The sequence below is a fragment of the Cupressus sempervirens genome, chromosome 6 (genome assembly GCF_028749045.1).
Source record: "Cupressus sempervirens isolate cs-2001-9-10 chromosome 6, ASM2874904v1, whole genome shotgun sequence".
Taxonomy (NCBI): Eukaryota; Viridiplantae; Streptophyta; class Pinopsida; order Cupressales; family Cupressaceae; genus Cupressus; species Cupressus sempervirens.
Window position 1 is genome coordinate 71,914,060 of NC_143123.1, and position 20,632 is coordinate 71,934,691.

Consider the following 20,632-nt stretch of genomic DNA (forward strand, 5'->3'; position numbering starts at 1 on the left):
GATACAAAATCAAAATAGCATCATAGAGTTAGTCTCCAAGAGAGTAATGCAAATGCTGGAAGCAAAATAGCATTAAGAGGATGCAAAAATAAGAGATGCAAATACAAGCTAGGTAGCATGCTTATATAGGCTAGGAAGAGGGAGGAGGTGGCAACACCAACCAATGAGGAGCAACCATCTATCAGACTAAAGATAGCAAAGTATCTTCCCAAGATAGCTAATGGATGCTCACATGTAGGAAGGTGACACCTCACAACCATTCACCTAATAAGACATGCTTTATTAACCTAAGCGAGATTATTAAAAGTGTAGGAAAAACCTAGCAAAATAGGAAAAATAAAAAACTACACTAACACTCCAAACAACACTGCCTTTTGAAGGAAATTTTTTTTGAACATAAAAGAATAGACAAGTTAATAAGGAACCAAACTTACACAAGTTATTCTTTGATGTCCTTATGCTTTCCATATTTTTGTTGAGCTATCTTAGCAATAGCTTGGCAAGGTTGAAGGATAAATTGTTCTTCACTACTTTGTATGCCAAGTCCACAGCTTCACATGAGAAATTGTTCAACCTACTAGAGTTGTATATCTTATGTGCAATGATGTGGATACTAAATTTCAACTCCATATCTAAAACACTACTAATCTTCATTCATCTACTCTCCCCTTTTGCTAGGGTTTTCTTTTCAAGTTTTGCACAACCTAGGGTTTTTTTTGTTTTGGCTTTGGCTAAAATTAGGAGACCATTGATTCAATGAATCATCTTCTTTGTGATTAATACTGGTTGCTCCAACCAAAACTATCCATTATGTACCTGACTAAGGATAAACCTAATCCATTTAACTTGAAATTCATGGGGCATGTGAGGAATGTGAGTTAATCCTTTGGTTTCTAGGTGTTGGTGCTCGAGTTTCAAAACTCCATTCACACATAGCTTATCTAGGGCATCATCCATTTCCAAAGTGCCAATTTCTTGAATAAGACATTTAAAATGAGTGCAAATATCATTGATCAATAGTACCTTTAGAGGGATTTGAGACTGCACTCCACTTGGATCTAGGGTTTTAAAAAATGTAGGAGTGAGCTTGAAGTTTGGTGCCTTCCATTCCACTCCACAAACCAACATGTTTGAACCTTGCTTAACCTTGCTACTATTGGATGCCATCTTCACTCAGTAGGGTTTGAGAGAATTCTAAATCTTTTATTGTTAATTCACTTCAAATCACTTGGAAGCTTTGAAGATCACACTTCACAATAGCACTCGATAATTTCATGGTAGAAATAACTTTGATTCTATGCCTTTAATCAAAATTTCACCATAAATGCTCAGTATGAAAGGTAGATCGACTGACATCATGTTGACAAACTATCATCCACTACTTTTCATTGAACACTCAACAAAGTCTTCGTGACTCGATAACCATATACATCTTTATTACTCCCAAACTTGCTCGGTAGAGTCTGTGACCCAACCTCACTCGGTAGAGAAGGTAACTTGGTAGAGACATGTACTCAATGATCCCTTTGTATCCCGAATATAGATTTGGATCATTTTGATCTTTCAATCTGGAACTATTTTGGATGTCTTCTTTGATGGCATAGTTCCAGTTTCTCCTTTGAGAAATTAAGTAGAAATGGTAGAGTCACCCAATTCCTGAGTGACTTGATAACCATTTCTTGGACTTGTATCCTTAGTAGACTTTGGAACTCATTACCGTCTCATCTATTTTTGGATGTTATCTGCTTTTTCATTTTTCGCATCTTCAATTCTACTAGTATTCATGCAGTTCTTGGCAAGATGACCAAGTTTTGTACAAATGAAACATCTTTTATTAGTATCTCTTTCCCTCAAATGATGCTTTACACAATTTATTCATGTGCCCAAATTCTCCACAATAATGACATCTACACCAGGTGTTTTAGTCACAACCAAATATTGCTTTCACAATTTGATCTGTTGCATTCTTATGACTTGTGTCCATGTTTCTTACATTTGTGTCTTCATATCTTGGTTTCTCTGTGCATTAATTAGCCTTATGACCATGCTGATTGTAGTTGTAGTATTTTCCATTGAATTTTTCTTTTCTATTACTCCAACATTTGCTTGATGTATGACCTATCTTACCATAGTGATTGCAAGTAGGTTTTTGATTCTTTTGAGCTCCTTGCTTGAATGATTCTCCTTCTTCTTTATATCCAATTTCTACTTATATTTTTTATCTATAGAGATTTTTGATTCATGTCTGCTTGGGATTTCATCATTCTTTCATTTATTTTCCTTTTAGAGTTTAGATCATTTTGTAATCTTTCATTTTCAAATCTTAGGCTCATGATTTCCTCATTTACATTGGAGAGATGATCAATAAGGTCTGCTTGCTGAAGGGATTACTTCTAGATTTCATTGTTTCTTCCATCTATCTCTTCTTTTATCTTATTCTTCTGCTCCATGACTTCACATAATCTTACTGACTAAATTTCTTGTTCTCTTATTAGTTTTCTTACTTCTTCTTGCAGGAAACCATTCTTTTTTAGGAGTTCTTTGATTGCTTCATTGGCTTCATCTAAATTTCTTGAATGAAGGTCTTCAATTATTTCTTCAATGTAGAGATGATCATTCATTTGAATTGCAAGTTCTTTTCTTCTTTTCAAGGATTGAGAGAGTTTCTCCTTTGCTTTCTTGAGTTGGGAAATAGCCATTTCCAAATCTAGATTCTAATTTTCAATAGATTTATCAAGTCTATATATCTCCATGGCCTTGATCTTTTCTCAAGTTGTTAAAATTTCTCCTAAGAACCACAATGCTCTGATACCAATTGTTGGAAATATTCTAGATTATGCTAAGTTATTGAGAGTGGAGGGGTGAATCAGTAACTTCTAAAACTTTTACAATTTCAACTCTTAATCCAACAATCCAATTAGCATTTAATCCTTCACATATTATCTAATATAATTACATGCATAAGAAACTAAAAAAATGAAAGCATTCATAATACTATGACACAAGGATTTGGTGACCTAGAAACTTTCCAAATAGAAAGTAAAACTGGGGTGGGGATGATAGCCACAAGCTTTAGTACTGCAGTATAAAGTTAGCCTGTTAAAGCTTACATTGATCACTTTTGATGATTTGCCCTATTAGGAGCAATAAGGACTACTAGGTCCACCTTGTGAAAGGATTTACAAACATACAATGAAGTATGCACTTGGTAAAGAGATTTATAAAAGACTGTTAGGTCTACCTTGTTAAAGGATTTAACTGATCCACTTGTTAAGATGAAATAGTAGATGATCTTTGATCTGTAACTTGGTTTGTTGAATGAGATTCCTTTATGTATTAATCACCTTGCTGTGATATATATGTTTTTGATGCTCCTTATACTACTATAGCCTTTGTAATTCACTCTTTCTACTTTCCTCTAATTATATTCGATTACATTGCATTCACATTTACATACTTCTTCATACTTGGATATGATACGATACATTACATAAATACCAATCCAATTATACAAATTACAAAGTCAGCCACAATACAAGTTTACACAAATATTACAAAGTCAACCCAAATGAAGACACTCAGGTTCTGAAGACTGACTCAGTGATGTTCTGATACTCGACATCCACTATCAATACTCAATACCATCATGCACTCAGTACACATAAAAGCTCTGTCCATATTGATTACTTCCAAGTACTCTTAAACTCAGTCTGCACTGGTGACTCAATAGATACTGTGAAACTTGTCATATAAATTGAATCACTTGTTTACCATGGTATAGCTCAGTAAACACTATCACCTCAAGCTTGGTATAAATTGAGTCATTGGTTAACATTGAGAAGCTCGGTTAACACTAGACTTGCATCACATATATTGCAAACTCGGTGAACACTACACATCTCAGTTTGCATTGGTAAATTTAGCATATACTAAGATGCACAATTTATGCTACTAATCTTCACTATAATTGTGACTACTTGGTAATCATTGGGATTTGTCCAAAGGACTCAGTAGCAATTGTAGAACTCAACAATAATTGAAATTCTTCGCAAATACTATTAGTTGTACAATAAGCTCGATAGCTATATACAATCTAAATAAGTGTGTGTCACTAATAACAAACTTGACTAATATGTCAACATCACCTTTAGTACTACAGTATAAATTTAGCCTATTAAAGCTTACATTAATCACTTTTGATGATCTGCCCTGTTAGGAGCAATAAGGACTACTAGGTCCACCTTGTGAAAGGATTTACAAACATACAATGAAGTATGCACTTAGTAAAGAGATTTATAAAAGACTGTTAGGTCTACCTTGTTAAAGGATTTAACTGATCCACTTGTTAAGATGAAATAGTAGATGATCTTTGATCTGTAACTTGGTTTGTTGAATGAGATTCCTTTATGTACTAATCACCTTGTTGTGATATATATGTTTTTGATGCTCCTTATACTACTATAGCCTTTGTAATTCACTCTTTCTACTTTCCTCTAGTTATATTCGATTACATTGCATTCACATTTACATACTTCTTCATACTTGGATATGATACAATACATTACATAAATACCAATCCAATTATACAAATTACAAAGTCAGCCACAATACAAGTTTACACAAATATTACAAAGTTGACCCAAATGAAGACACTCAGGTTTTGAAGACTGACTCAGTGATATTCTGATACTCGACATCCACTATCAATACTCAATACCATCATGCACTCAGTAGACATAAAAGTTTTGTCCATATTGATTACTTCCAAGTACTCTTAAACTCAGTCTGCACTGGTGACTCAATAGATACTGTGAAACTCATCATATAAATTGAATCACTTGTTTACCATGGTATAGCTCAATAAACACTATCACTTCAAGCTTGGTATAAATTGAGTCATTGGTTAACATTGAGAAGCTCGGTTAACACTGGACTTGCATCACATATATTGCAAACTCAGTGAACACTACACAGCTTAGTTTGCACTGGTAAATTTAGCATATACTGAGATGCACAATTTATGCTACTAATCTTCACTATAATTGTGACTACTTGGTAATCATTGGGATTTGTCCAAAGGACTCAGTAGCAACTGTAGAACTCAACAATAATTGAAACTCTTCACAAATACTATTAGTTTTACAATAAGCTCGATAGCTATATACAATCTGAATAAGTGTGTGTCACTAATAACAAACTTGACTAATATGTCAACATCACCTTCTTGATTTTGGAGGAAACACCATAACTTCCAATTGTCTTTCCAACTGCCCCTAAATAGTCATATTAGCCCAATGTAGGAATCTTGTCAATAGTTTGTTTAACAATGACCAAGTTCCTTAAACTATTGCTAATGATTAGATTATATATACAAAATGAAATCTTATTCATAGATATCAACTTCACGCTTTTGGGTCACAAACATAACTATCTAACTTTCAACTGCCATTATCTCATTCATCCCAACAATAATTTAATCTGATCACAACATATCCAAATCCCTCAACCAAGCACTATATTTTGTTCACAAGACTAATAAATCAATAGTGGACCAACTACAATTCCCTTACAATATATTTGGTATAAATAACTAGTCACAAGAGATATACATGGTTGTCAAAATATCATTTAACTATTACTATGAAAATAGTGTTATGAACCATCATAAATGACCTTGTATTTCACAAATAATCCATAATTTATTTGGAAAATATCCAAGAAACATTGCCTAACATCTTCCCAAAGTCCTTGACTACTAATCATATGTTAGTATATCCTACCCCATATTGCTCACACAAAATATCCATTAACAACCTTGATCATTGTAACAAGTACAAGATTATGTTCATCAATCAACCATACATACCTTGACCTCAACAAGGCTAATCAAATCTCATAGTCCATATCATAACACATAGGATCCATGGTTATAATGGCATCATCAATTTACTATTATGATCACAAGTACCAAAGAACCAATCAAACAAATAAGATTATCCTTCCTTACTGTCACAATGAAAACATGTAATCCATTAACCAACTCCATGAAAATTTTAATTTGCACATTAAGTGATGATATTGGATCTTATTTTATCCTTCCATTCCATTTTTAAACCTTTCAACATGAATATCAATCAACACGATGCAAGTATACTGTCTAAAACAATGAATTTACTATTTTTTGGTCATGAATAACTGCCCTAAATAGTCATTAATAATTTGTTTTTAGACTGATTATTTGGTCAATAACTTTGGTGAGTTTGTATATGGCTATGTTACACACATTATGTCCAATTTATATAATGATCCAATGGTGAAATCAATCTTTATGAACATTTTTGAAAAACTGGTAATGACTATCATAAAAATAAGAAGAAAAATGTATTTACAGTCATATAGGGAATCAAATATATCCTTGCACACACAACCATTTTACTGAGCACTGTTATCTAATTAAAGTGCTAGAAAAAGGAAAAAATACTAAAATATGCCAAATATACAAAGGCTCTGTGAATTTGTAAATAAGCCAAATATATTGAAATACACAGTCACAGCTAGTTCCAATATATATTTTATTCGGTTTTGAATCCATCAGTGCCATGAACAATGAATCAATAGTAGATAAGTCATTACATATATATATATATATATATATATATATATATATATATATATATATATATATATATATATATATATATATATATATATATATATATATATATATATATATATATATATATATATATATATATTCAAACTATCAAAAATTCAATTAGGGTAGCTTTTGTTTTAATATATGCTAGTTTTGAATAAGAGAAGAAACATGACAACTAAATCTCATATAAGATAGAACCACAAAACCTGTAGAGTTCAATTGCCATTATCACATTATAATCATTTTCTCTCAAAACATATGCAACATGAGTAGAATGAAATTGTACAACACCCATAATAGCTACAATACTCAATCTTGCCATATGGTGGAGAACATTCATGCAAATGGGGCCATAAATTATCTTTCATACATCCTAGATAAGGCCCAGGGCACTAACCTAAAATGCCTCCCGCGTTGCAGACCACCGCCAAAAACACTCTTCCAAATAACAAATGACTATGAACATGTTTTTTATTTTTTATTTTTATTTTTTTAATGGACCTGATTTGGTTGAAATGTAAGGAAACTTTCAACAAAGAATATAACCATTTCTACATAACCCATAACAGATTTGAAATAAATATGCAATTGGAATCCACATGCAAGAGAATAGACAACATAACCACAAAAATTGTGACACAAGATATACCCTAGGAAACCCTCATCAAGGAAAAAAACCTAGCCTCCAAAAGCATCCATCACCATGTATTATTCAACAAAAATACCATTGCAATATAACCATGGAAGCCTTTAAAGCCATAGCCACAAGAAAACAATCCATGTGAACAAGCATGAATCTACACATCCCATGCCATGCTTCCAATCTTAAAAAATGCTCCGTTGGCTAACCTATTAAGCCTTGTCCCACTCAACTCTTTCCTTTTTTACCTTTTGTCTTCTCACCTTACACAACTACTACCCTTGTGGCTGCTTATATAGTAGCAAGTCCTACAAAACCATCAAGTGGTATTACATAAACCATGTGCTAAAACCATGTGCTACCTAACCCATTGACCCCACATTTAATATTGAAAATTTAATTCTTTTCCCCAATATTAAATAATTACATGAAATATTATCATAGTGTTATAATACAACTCATCAAGTATATCGCATGGGAATCTTTACATGTTGTAGGTCCATTTAGGTGCAACATTAGATAATAAAATAAAATAATACAACATAACAATATTATGCAATGTGTGCACCACCCATTATCTCAAAAATGTCCCACTTGTTGTATACATTTCATAGGGTCAATCTGTAGCCTCATAAATGAACAAGGGAACAATCCCTCCTAGCACATCCACCATCATGGATCAAAGTAAACAAAGTGCTCCATCCTAGTACCCATAAGAAAATCAAAGTATCTAGCATCTCAAACATGAATGAAGCCTCCTCCTATTATGCAACTGCCACTGAAATACATATAAGTTATCCAAAGAGAAAGCCACCCAACTTGTCGCATTAGAAGGCCATAAAATCTTGTACCAACTAAAATTTCAAGCACAAAAACTTGATCCAAAGGTAATCACATGTATCCATAGTTGTAAAAATATCCATAGCCGAAATAGCACCCACAACAAGTGCCAAACCCATCCAACTATCCATATCTCCAAAGGTATACCAAGTGAATCTCACATCATCAACATATCCAAATTTTAACCTACAATCACAAGCCTTAACAGTAATACCTACCACATATATACCAAGAAACTCCCACTAAAAAAGATAATGTCAATCTATAACCAATCCACTTACAACATCTCAAAGAAGTGAATCCATGTAGTCTCAAGGACACCAAAAATACATAAACTGATTTTCTACAAAAAAAAATCTCATATCAAGTCTCCAACACTCTCCCAAGGTCTCCACAACCAATAGAGGAAAGAGATAAAGGAATAACCATGTCATCTCTCACAAGACATACATGAGCACAAACTAGTGATTACAATCTCCAATGAATCTCAAATCCAATGTAAGCAAAATAGAACATCTAGGAAGATAGCCGAGACCAAAGAGAACCATGCAAATCATAGCTTGTATCATGTCCTTCTACACACACCTCTAGATGTGAATTATACAAGTATGATATCCTCCATAAAACCCCAACCAAGAAGCCACAATAACACCTAAACCATACCATATACTAATCATGGATGTAAGCCTCTCACAATAAGATCGACAAACTCAATAACCATTCCTAAACCAAGGAATATGCCAAATTTAAAACCATCTTCCAAACTCAACCAACATAATAACATATGCAAATGGATATAACCAATGCTAAACCATCTCTCAAATAAACCCTCTAGAATTAACTCATGTACCATAGCTCAAGATCCATATCCATGAAAGATAAGCATAAATATGATGCACCTAAGAGAAACAATGGACTATACCTCTCAAGCATTAAACCATCAAGTAGACCAAGAGTGGGGAATGAGAATGTTCATCAAGATATCTAAGTCTCCAACCAAGACTCATCTAAGAACAATCTCCTGTCAAGTCCATATCAGGTGAATGCCCTTCAGACTTCCTGCTAAAACCATCAACTCTCCCAACAAACACTTCTCTAATCCAAGAGAAATCAACATCACCACTGTCTCTAAGTATCCATGTGCACTTGCAACTAATCAATCTATGCCAACTCGAAATGCAACATAACAATATCATGAAGTATCTAGATTATGATCAATGTACTCAATACCAAGAAACTAAACCAAGATCAATGTCAAAGCTCCAACCATGGCCTTAGGAACATAAACATGACAACATGATCTAAACCATCTCAATCAAAGAGATAAGATGCTCCATATGAACATACTATAACATGTTAAGACTCGAAACACATATCAAGAGTATACCATGACATAAAAATGAAACCATCCTCACACCAAGGATAACATGCCAAATGAAAGCATAAATCACACCTTTACCAAGAACCCCATTAGTCCTCAAGATGCAACCATCTCCACACACCATGAAGAACCATCTTCACATACCATGAAGTACCATCTTCACATACCATGAAGATAACCAAGTGAACCATACAAATGTTAAAGATGGTTCTATAGCAACAAGATCTAAGACAAACCTGCAACATCTGCAAACACTCAATAAATATATCAATGCCCAAAAACTCCCACTCAACCAGGGTATTGAGTAACTCATGGCATCATAAAATCCATCTCCTACATGAAGATCCCATAGTTCTACACTCATAGAACCAAAGTATTAGTACCAAGTGAAACAAAGATCTCCAAACTAAGAAGATACAAACCAAACTAGGAACTAATCTTGCACTGTCACCCCATTGCTGCTACAAGCTCCTACTAACCCATGTATCCAATCTATCCATGACATCATGATAAAAAACCATCCTCTAACCATGAGAATGAACCAAGGCATCAAACCATCAAAGAACTCAAAGTCTACATCATGAGCTCCTCAAAAGAAACCAAATAACCATGATTCTCAACCAAGAAGATATACCACCATAACCAAATCAGGAATCCAAGCCAATGAACATGGGGGATGTACCTATATATCCAATCATGTCATGCCAAAATCTATGACACCATGATCACATCCATGAACCAAGCATCTAACTCTCAATATGTCCAACCTATCAACTTGAAATAGTCAACTACAATCCTCAACCATGACTATACTTGGTAACAACATCTCATTCCTTCTACATGAAGAAAAATTAGAAAATCATGTGACTTAGGGCATAGAAAACCCAAATCCAATCAACTAATCTAAATATGCACTAATAATGAAAGATCAATGGCCAAAGACAACCCATATCGAAGCTATAAATGCAACATGTAAGTATAGACTACTTACAACACTATATAACTTGCAGATCCAACAAGTCATCATACATATCCAAACCAAACACTGATAACCATATAATCATGAGACTAATCTAGAATATGAACTGAATATACTATGACATCAAATCTTAAATTTCCAAACATACAATGTCATAAACTCACAATGCTACCATAGTTAATATATATCATAAACTATTTAGATCAATATATCACCAAATAAATCATGTCAAACCTACACCAAATTTGAACCAATGTGTAGAGCTCTTCAAGAGCTTTCTATTGACTACTTGAAGTTTAAAATTCGGCTTCATATGCCCAAGTTATGCCCTAATCTATGGTCAAAATAAACAACATCTAACTTTTAGGCTCTTAAAACTTGTCACAATGTCAAAATGATAGAACCAAACCTACACCATGTTGTAGTACTCTAAATCAGCTTTCTAATGCCTATAAGAGGTGTAAAATCTAATACCCTGATAGAAAGTTATGGCCATTTTACTAAGATAGTCTTTTTACCATTTTCACTATGATTTTTATTTTTCAGTGATAAAATTTTTGACAAGATTGAATTTGACAGCCATCATGGGTTGAAACTTAAAAAATCTTTCATTTTCTCTGAACATGACTAAACTAGGGCATATTATATATCAAAATTTATGGAACTATCAACCCAAATCCAATGTTGAGGTCTGTTTCTACCCAAGAGGTCATTTCTGCAAGCTCCCCCTAAAACCCTCATTTAAATGAATCATCTGAAAAAATCCTTTTGTCCAACAATTTCACATGCCCAAAATATACTAATATCCCATCATAATATCCCATCATAACAACAAATCTAAAACCCTCAGATCTGCAATAAATAACTCATATATCATGCCCTTTCTTTTATCTTTTCATGCATTTCCATCAATTTAATCTAGGGTTACAATAATAAAACCATAGCTTTGTTACCACTTACAAGGACTTGCAACAAAGAATATAACCATTTCCACATAACCCATAACATATTTGAAATAAATATGCAATTGAAATCCACATGCAAGAGAATAAACAACATACCCATAAAAATTGTGACACAAGATATACCTTGGGAAACCCTCATTGAGGGAAAAACCCAATCTTCAAAAGCATCCATCACCATGTATTATTCAACAAAAATACTATTGCAATACAACCATGGAAGCCTTCAAAGCCATAGCCACAACCAAGCAATCTATGTGAACAAGCATGAATCCACACATCCCATGCCATGCTTCCAACCTTCCCAAATGCTCCCTTGGCTAACCTGTCAAGCCTTGTCCCACTCGACTCTTTCCCTTTTTGCCTTTTGTCTTCTCACCTCACAAAAAAACTACCCTTATGATTGCTTATATAGTAGAAAGTCCTACAAAACCACCAACTAGTATTACATAAACCACATGCTAAAACCATGTGCTACCTAACCTATTGACCCCACATTTAATATTGAAAATTTAATTCTTTTTCCCACTATTAAATAATTACATGAAATATTATCACAATGTTACAATACAACTCATTAAGTATATCCCATGGGAATCTTTACATGTTACACTCCCATCTAGGTGCAACATTACATGATAAAATAAAATAATATAATATAACAATATTATGCAATGTGTGCAACACCAATTATCCCAACACAAAATTTTGACCAAATTGGGAAACCCCAAGTTGGTCAAAATTTTGACCAACTTAGGCAATTAAACAAAAGAAAAGGTATTCAACAAGCCCATTTAGGGCTTGGTCAAAATAAAAGGTCAAAAATTGACCTAAATGTACTAGTGAGTTTGGGTATGCTAGGATCAAGATATGTGGATGGGAATTGGATGCATTTGATGAATTTGGGAGGGTTTCAATGATGATAGGAGATGGAAAGGTATTATTGTACTTTTAAGAATACCAATTAAGAAACAGTATTTCAAAGCCAATGTATTATTGTACTTTTAATAATATTTAAAAAACTTTACCTCAAGTGATCTTGATCCTAGCCTCGCACCTCTAGCAGAACAAGTACTATGTGGTGTTCTCATACCATTTTCTGCACCCTGCATTGCATATTGTTTGAACATATCAATCTAAAGTGCTCTATTACATTTTTTTTAAAAAAATTGCTTCTATGATATTTAGGTGATTAAATAATATCATGCCAAAACTCACAAGGTTCATTAGATGGGGTTTGGGTAATGCTAGGAGCAAGAGATGTGGATGGGAATGATGAATTTGATGAATGGGAGGGTTTCAATGATGGTGGGAGATGGAAGAGGATTTATAAGAGGGTTCTAAATGATGGTAGGAGATGGAAGAGGATCTATAAGAGGGTTGTTAGTGTGATACCAATTAAGAAATAATATTTTTAAGCCAATGTATTATTGTACTTTTAAGAATATTTTAAAAACTTTACCTCAGGTGTTCTTGCTCTTAGCCTCGTACCTCTAGTAAAACAAGTACTCTGTGGTGTTCTTGTACTACTTACTACACCCTGCATTGCATATTGTTCACATATCAATCTAGAGTGATCTATAAATTTAATTTTATTATTTTTATGTATTTAGGTGATTAAATAATATCATGTCAAAACTCAAACAAATAAATCTATATCTCCTATCCATGAAAGGCCATCACCATCAAATCATCTGTGAGTGTGAAATCTCCACCTCTAAAAGAATAACAAGTATTCCCACAATGTACATATGGATGAGATGACACTCCATCTTGAGACACCTCCATATCCATCCCATCACACATGTGCTGACAGCTAAAACAAGAATGTTGATTGATCCCCAAGGATTGTAATGATGCATATGATGATGATGTAGGTGGCATAAGTGAGGATGACACTAGTGGTGTAGGTGATAAAAGTGAAGATGACACTAGTGGTGCAGTTGATGCAAGTAGAGATGACACTGCTGGTGCAGGTGATGCTGATGGAGCTATTGTAGGCTATGGTGACCAAGGTGCCATAGATGATGATGATGGAATTTTAACATGCTATGATGACCCTAAAGGTGCATCTAATGATGGTCAAGGTGCCAAGTTGAAGGAAAACCAATGAACTATGAGTCATGCTCAATGATAACATATGTCAATGATGCAACCACATGAAGAGTTTTTAAATCAATAGACTCCTTTACAATTGATGGGAGCACAAAATGATGCAAGGTTTTTCATGTTGTATATCTCCTCTCATGTTGTGGTACCACCCTATTAGCCCTAGGTATATCTTGCATAAAGCCTCCCCCTCTACCCTAGAACTGATGGATGTCAAGGTAATTTGTATTCTTGCTATGAATGAACTCACAATATAGCTTTCTCAAAAAATATAGAGGCACCTCATAATTATTACATAGTGGTAGGTCAAATACCATATACCACCTATCCCAAAAACATGATCTCATCCTAGTGTGAGTGCACCAATGAATAAGAATTTTTTTGGTTGTGTAATAGGGAGTTGTGAAATATAGGATTGGTGAAAAGAGAACATATAGTACCTTTCTTTATGTCTTTGTCTTTCACTTGCTAATATGATAACCCATCAGCATAAAATGCACCACACCTATCCTTCCATGTACCCCAATTTATAACCTCCTTGGACACCTCATTTGCATTTTGGGCCATTTGTTTGAGTGTATTCGCTAGGGTTGAGTGGAAAGAGAGTGTAGATGACCACAACCTATTGACCATTTGTTTAATGTTAGTATTATTTTGTGTCAGGTAGTTTATGAGGTCCTCTTGTGTAGTAGTTAAATGATGTAATTGTATGCGTAGAGGGTTTATAGAAGGCAGTGTTTGTTGAATGGAAATATTGAGTGGAGGATTTTGTTGTTGTGTCACTATAGGTGGAGGGTTTTGTGGTTGTGTCACTATGGGTGGAGGGTTTTGTGGTTGTGTCACAATGGGTGGAGTATTTTGTGGTTGTCTCATGAAGCATGGAGGGTTTGATTATGTAGGAGGTGGTCTTTTGTCTCTCCCTTGATTTCTTGGATTCTTTGATGCATATATATTAATTTTTCTTTTATAATTACAACTTATAAATTAGAAAACCATATTACCAAATTTGATGGAAAATTACATAAATGATGAATAGAATGAAGATCTACCTCATTTGTGGGGTGCCATGGATGGAAATGCAATAAAAAATCCAAATTTCTCCCAAACTTGATCGGATTTTGAGGGTATAAAAATGTCCTTAAATGTGGGTAGAAGGAAATTATATATACTTTTAAGAACCTGATCAATTTTTGTAAAACCCAATCTATAGTTAAGCATTATTACATCAAAGTAGTACTTGGATGGGTGACCTCCCAAGAAGTCCTAGTGTTGAACCCTTTTCTTACTTTTTAGAGCCTCTAATTATGTCATTGTTATATTCACACTACCATTTTGGTTCTCAAGGTTCATTTTCAATCATGCTTCCCCATTCTCTATTTTGTACACCGATCTAAGTCCACTTCAGGTCCCTAAGCCCACTTCTCATCTCCCAAGTGTAACGGAGCTGCTGCCCCAACCTTGCAATAGCAAAAAGTCAATGACTCATTCCCAACCCTAGATAGGTACTTGTGTCTTTCTTCCTGTTGGCACCTTCTGAGTACTAGGTGAGGCACATTCTTAATGTCAAAGTGCTTTTTACTTTCTCATTCATTCCAAGTGCTCAATAAGGTACATTCTAAGTGTTAGATAAGAGATACTAAACATGACCATAAAATGACATTCCTCAAAAAAAATTCCATATGGCTAAAACTATTGATATAATAATTGATTCTTATAATGAGGAAATACTTATAAAATTGGGAAATTGATTCAAGAACTTTTGAGGGTCATAACTTTTGACCTACATCTTCATTCTATTCAAAATTTTCCACATGGCTTCATTAGGAGAAGTTGATATGTTAGAAACTCATGTTTGGATTCATTAGGAGAAGTTGTTTGTATAGAAACTCGTACCTTTCTTCCTATTGGCACCTTCTGAGTGCTGGATGAGGTGTGTTGTTAATGCTAGAGTGCTCTTTACTTGCTCATGTGTTTTGAGTACTTGATAAGGTGCATTTTGAGTGCTCAATAAGGTGTGTCTTAGATGAGGTGCATTACGATGCATACACTAAGCTTAGGGTGCAAGAGTTAGATGTTGGGTGCGATCATACCAGTGTTAGTGCATTGGATCCCATAACAAATCCATAGTTAAGCATGCTTGGGTCAGAGTAGTACTGGAATGGGTGACCTCTTGGGAAGTCTTGTTGTTGTGCCCTTTTTCTATCTTTGGTCTGGGCATTGTATTACTTATGCTAGAGTTTTGTTTCTCAAAAACCCTTTTCAATCATGCATCCTCCCTTTTGGTCTTGCTCCTTGTTTTCTATCCCAAAACTCAATTATGTCCTCAAGTCTATTTTGGGTCCCCTAAGTCTATTTCTCATCATGTGGGTGTTGGAAAGTGGCATCTCTAACTCACAACTTTAAAAAGTTAACAATGCGCTTTGAGTGCTGGATGCACATCTATGCTTGTCTTCCTAATGCTTGCCTTTTGAGTACTAGATAAGGCACATTCCTAATTATGGAGCTCTTTTTACTTCCTCATGCATTGATAGTGCCTTATAAGGCATGTTCTAAGTGCTAGATAAGGTGCATCCTAGATAAAATGCATTCTATTGCACATGCTAAGGTTAGGGAAAGAGGGGTTAATGTTGGGTGTGATCATACCAGCATTAGTGCACCTGATCCCATTAGAACTTTGTAGTTAAGTGTGCTTGGGCTAGAGTAGTACTAGGATGGGTGAGCTCCTAGGATGTCCTAGTGCTGCACCCTTTTCTTACTTTTTAGAGCCTCTAGTTCTGTCATTGTTATATTCACACTACCATTTTGGTTCTCAAGGCCCATTTTCAATCTTGTTGCCCCATTCTCTATTTTGTACCTTGATTTAAGTCCAATTTGGGTACTCAAGCTGACTTCTCATCTCCTAGGTGTAACGAAGTTGCTACCCCAACCATGCAATAGTGAACAGTCAATAACTCATTCCTAGCTCTAGATAGGCACTTATGTCTTTCTTCTTGTTGGTGCCTTTTGAGTGCTAGATGAGGCACATTCTTAATGCCGAAGTGCTTTTACTTGCTCATTCATTTCGAGTGATCAATAAGGTATGTTTTGAGTGCTAGATAAGAGATACTAAACATGACCATAAAATTACATTCCTCAATAAAGTATTCTCCCTATGGCTAAAAATGTTGATATAATAATTGATTCTTATAATGACAAAAAGCTTTTAAGATTGGTAAATTGATTCAAGAACTTTTGAGGGTTGTAATTTTTGGTCTACATCTCCATTCTTCTCAAAATTTTCCACATGGCTTGGTTAGGAGTTGTTTTCTAAGAAACTCATGTTTGGCTTCATTAGGAGAAGTTGTTTGTATAGAAACTCATGCTTTTCTTCCTATTGGCTCCTTCTAAGTACCAAATGAGGTGTGTTGTTAATGCCAAAGTGCTCTTTACTTGCTCATGCATTTTGAGTACTCAATAAGGTGCATTTTGAGTGCTCAATAATGTGCATACTAGATGAGGTACATCATGATGCATGCACTAAGCTCAAGGCACAAGATTTAGATGTTGGGTGTGATCATACCAGTGTTAGTGCACCAGATCCCATTAGAACTACGTAATTAAGTGTGCTTGGACCGGAGTAGTATTAGGATGAGTGACCTCCTAGGAAGTCCTGGTGTTGCACCCTTTTTCAGTCTTTTGTTTGGGCATTATATTACTTACAATGGAGTTTTGTTTCTCAGAACCCCTTTTCAATCATGCATCCTCCCTTTTGGTCTTCCTCCCCATTTTTAATCCTAAAACTCATTTCTGTCCTCGAGTCCATTCCAAGTCCCCTGAGTCTATTTCTCATCTTGCAAGTGTTGGAAAGTGGCATCTTTAACTCACAACATTAAAAAGTTAATGACCCACTTTGAGTACTAGATGGACATTAGTGCTTGTCTTCCTAATGCTTGCCTTCTGAGTACCAAATAAGGCACATTCCTAATTTTGGAGCTCATTTTACTTCCTCATGCATTGATAGTACCTTATAAGGCATGTTCTGAGTGCTAGATAAGGTGCATCCTAGATAACATGCATTCTATTGCATGCGCTAAGGTCAATGCAAGAGGGTTTGATGTTGGGTGCAATCATCCTAGCGTTAGTGCATCGAATCCCATCAAAACTTCATAGTTAAGCATGCTTGGGCCAAAGTAGTATTGGGATGGGTGACCTCCTAGGAAGTCTTAGTGTTGTACCATTTTCTTACTTTTTAGATCCTTTGGTTCTATCATTATTATATTCACACTACCCTTTTGGTTCTTAAGGCCCACTTTCAATCATGCTTCCCCATTCTCTGTTGCCTACCTTGATTTAAGTTCACTTCGGGTCCCCAAGCCCACTTCTTGTCTCCCAGGTGTAACAAAGCTACTACCCCAACCTTGCAATAGAAAAAAGTCAATGACTCATTCCTAGCCCTAGATAGGTACTTGTGTCTTTCTTCCTGTTGGCACCTTCTAACTGCTAGATGAGGCACACTCTTAATGCCGAAGTGCTTTTTACTTGCTCATTCATTCTAAGTGCTCAGTAAGGTACATTCTAAGTGTTAGATAAGAGATACTAAACATGACCATAAAATGATGTTCCTCAAAAAAAATTCTCCATATGGCTAAAACTGTTGATATAATAATTGATTCTTATACTGAGGAAAAACTTATAAGATTGGGAAATTGATTCAAGAACTTCTAAGGGTTGTAACTTTTGACCCACATCTCCATTCTTCTTAAAATTTTCCACATGGCTTCATTAGGAGAAGTTGATTTGTTAGAAACTCATGTTTGGCTTCATTAGGAGAAGTTTTTTGTATACAAACTTGCACCTTTCTTCCTATTGGTGCCTTCTGAGTGTCAGATGAGGTGTGTTGTTAATGCCATAGTGCTCTTTACTTTCTTGTACATTTTGAGTACTCAATAAGTTTAATTTTGAGTGCTCGATAAGGTGTGCCCTAGATGGGGTGCATTACGATACATGTACTAAGCTTAGGGTGCAAGAGTTAGATGTTGGGTGTGATCATACCAGTGTTAGTGCATCGGATCCCATTAGAACTCCATAGTTAAGCATGCTTGGGCTAGAGTAGTACTGGGATGGGTGACCTCCTAGAAGTCCCTGTGTTGCACCCTTTTTCAGTTTTTGGTCTAAGCATCATATTACTTATGCTGGAGTTTTGTTTCTCGAACCCCATTTTCAATCATGCATCCTCCATTTTGGTCTTGCTCCCTATTTTCTATCCCAAAACTTGATTCTATCCTCCAGTCCATTATGGGTCCCTTGAGTCTATTTCTCATCTTGTGGGTGTTGGAAAGTGGCATCTTTGAATCACAACATTAAAAATTTAATAATGCACTTTGAGTGCTAGATGGACATCTATTCTCATCTTCCTAACACTCGCCTTCTAAGTATCGAATAAGGCACATTCCTAATTTTGGAGCTCTTTTTACTTCTTCATGCATTAATAGTGCCTTATAAGGCATGTTTTGAGTGCTAGATAAGGTGTATCCTAGATAACATGCATTCTAATACACACGCTAAGGTTAGGGAAAGAGGTTTTGATTTTGGGTGTGATCATACCAACGTTAGTGCACCAAATCCCATCAAAACTTTGCATTTAAGTGTGCTTGGGCCAAAGTAGTACTGGGATGGGTGACCTCCTAGGAAGTCTTAGTGTTGCACCCTTTTCTTACTTTTTAGAGCCTTTAGTTTTGTCATTATTATATTCACATTGCCATTTTGGTTCTCAAGGCCCATTTTCAATTGTGCTTCCCCACTCTTTGTTTTGTACCCCGATTTAAATCCACTTTGGGTCCCTAAGACTACTTCTCATCTCTCAGGTGTAACGGAGTTGCTGCCTTGACTTTGCAATAGAAAAAAATCAATGACTTGTTCCCAGCCTTGGATAGGCACTTGTGTCTTTCTTCCTATTAGCACCTTCTGAGTGCTAGATGAGGCACATTCTCAATGTTGAAGTGCTTTTTGCTTACTCATTCATTCTAAGTGCTTGATAAGGTACATTTTGAGTGCTAGATAAGAGATACTAAACATGACCATAAAATGATGTTCCTCAAAAAATTATTCTCTGTATGGTTGAAACCTTTGATATAATAATTGATTCTTATAATGATGAAAAGATTATAAGATTGGGAAATTGATTCAGAACTTTCAAGGGTCGTAACTTTTGACCCGCATCTCCGTTTGTCTCAAAATTTTCCATGTGGTTTCATTAGGAAAAGTTATTTTCTTAAAAACTCATGGTTGATTTCACTTTTAAATAACCCAACTAGGTTATTGGAAATCTAATCGGGTTATTGAGATTTTTGCTTTTTTTTTGGGTGTCCACTTTTTTGTACACCAACATGGTTAAAAGGGTCAAGGATTATCATATGGCTTTGTATTATTACGAATGATATTATGATGAGAACTTGTTAATGTTGAAATCATGATGCATTCCATTCGAACCAACTACTAAAGCTTCATAGTGATTCTAGCCTACATAAGATTGTTGAATCTTCCTTTTATAATTTTAGTTTTAATTGTGCTTTTAAGCCATTGGTAATTTACTAGGGAAATTTTTGGGGCTAGTTAAGGATTTTTTAGTCTATTTACATACCATATATGACTTCTTTTTAGTTGATAAATTCATATTACTAAGGATCTATATTCTAAACTCTCTCTTTGCACCAAGCAAGGAAGTGTAGATCACATCATAGATTATGAAGGTATTCCCTTTAGTGCCACATTAGTTTTAATACTAGACATGTTGCAAATCAATGTGTAAAAATGAGGATTGATAGAGAGGCTACTTAGTACAAGAATGTTTCTCCCCACAATTACTTAATAGAAAAATATGAAATGTGTAGAAATATTAATATTAGGTGTCGATGATGAGTTGTGTGGGAATGGTAATTATGGTGTTAATGTTGATGAAAAGTCATCCATGAAAGAAATCCACAATATTTCACCAAATAAATTTTAGCCTGTAGAGAATGATCATATTCAATTTTTCTTGTCTTCTTGAAGCTTGGGAATGGATGGGAAAGAGAGGTTCTCACTT

At 34.9% G+C, this 20,632-nt stretch overlaps 4 pseudogenes; all 4 read left to right on the top strand.

The window, feature by feature from the left end:
- The first annotated feature begins 15,645 nt into the window (after window positions 1–15,645).
- LOC149551201 (5S ribosomal RNA) lies at window positions 15,646–15,764 on the top strand (annotated as a pseudogene).
- Window positions 15,765–16,198: 434 nt separating this feature from the next.
- Window positions 16,199–16,317, top strand: LOC149551202 (5S ribosomal RNA; annotated as a pseudogene).
- Window positions 16,318–18,586: 2,269 nt separating this feature from the next.
- Window positions 18,587–18,704, top strand: LOC149551203 (5S ribosomal RNA; annotated as a pseudogene).
- Window positions 18,705–19,138: 434 nt separating this feature from the next.
- LOC149551204 (5S ribosomal RNA) lies at window positions 19,139–19,257 on the top strand (annotated as a pseudogene).
- The last annotated feature ends 1,375 nt before the right edge of the window (window positions 19,258–20,632 follow it).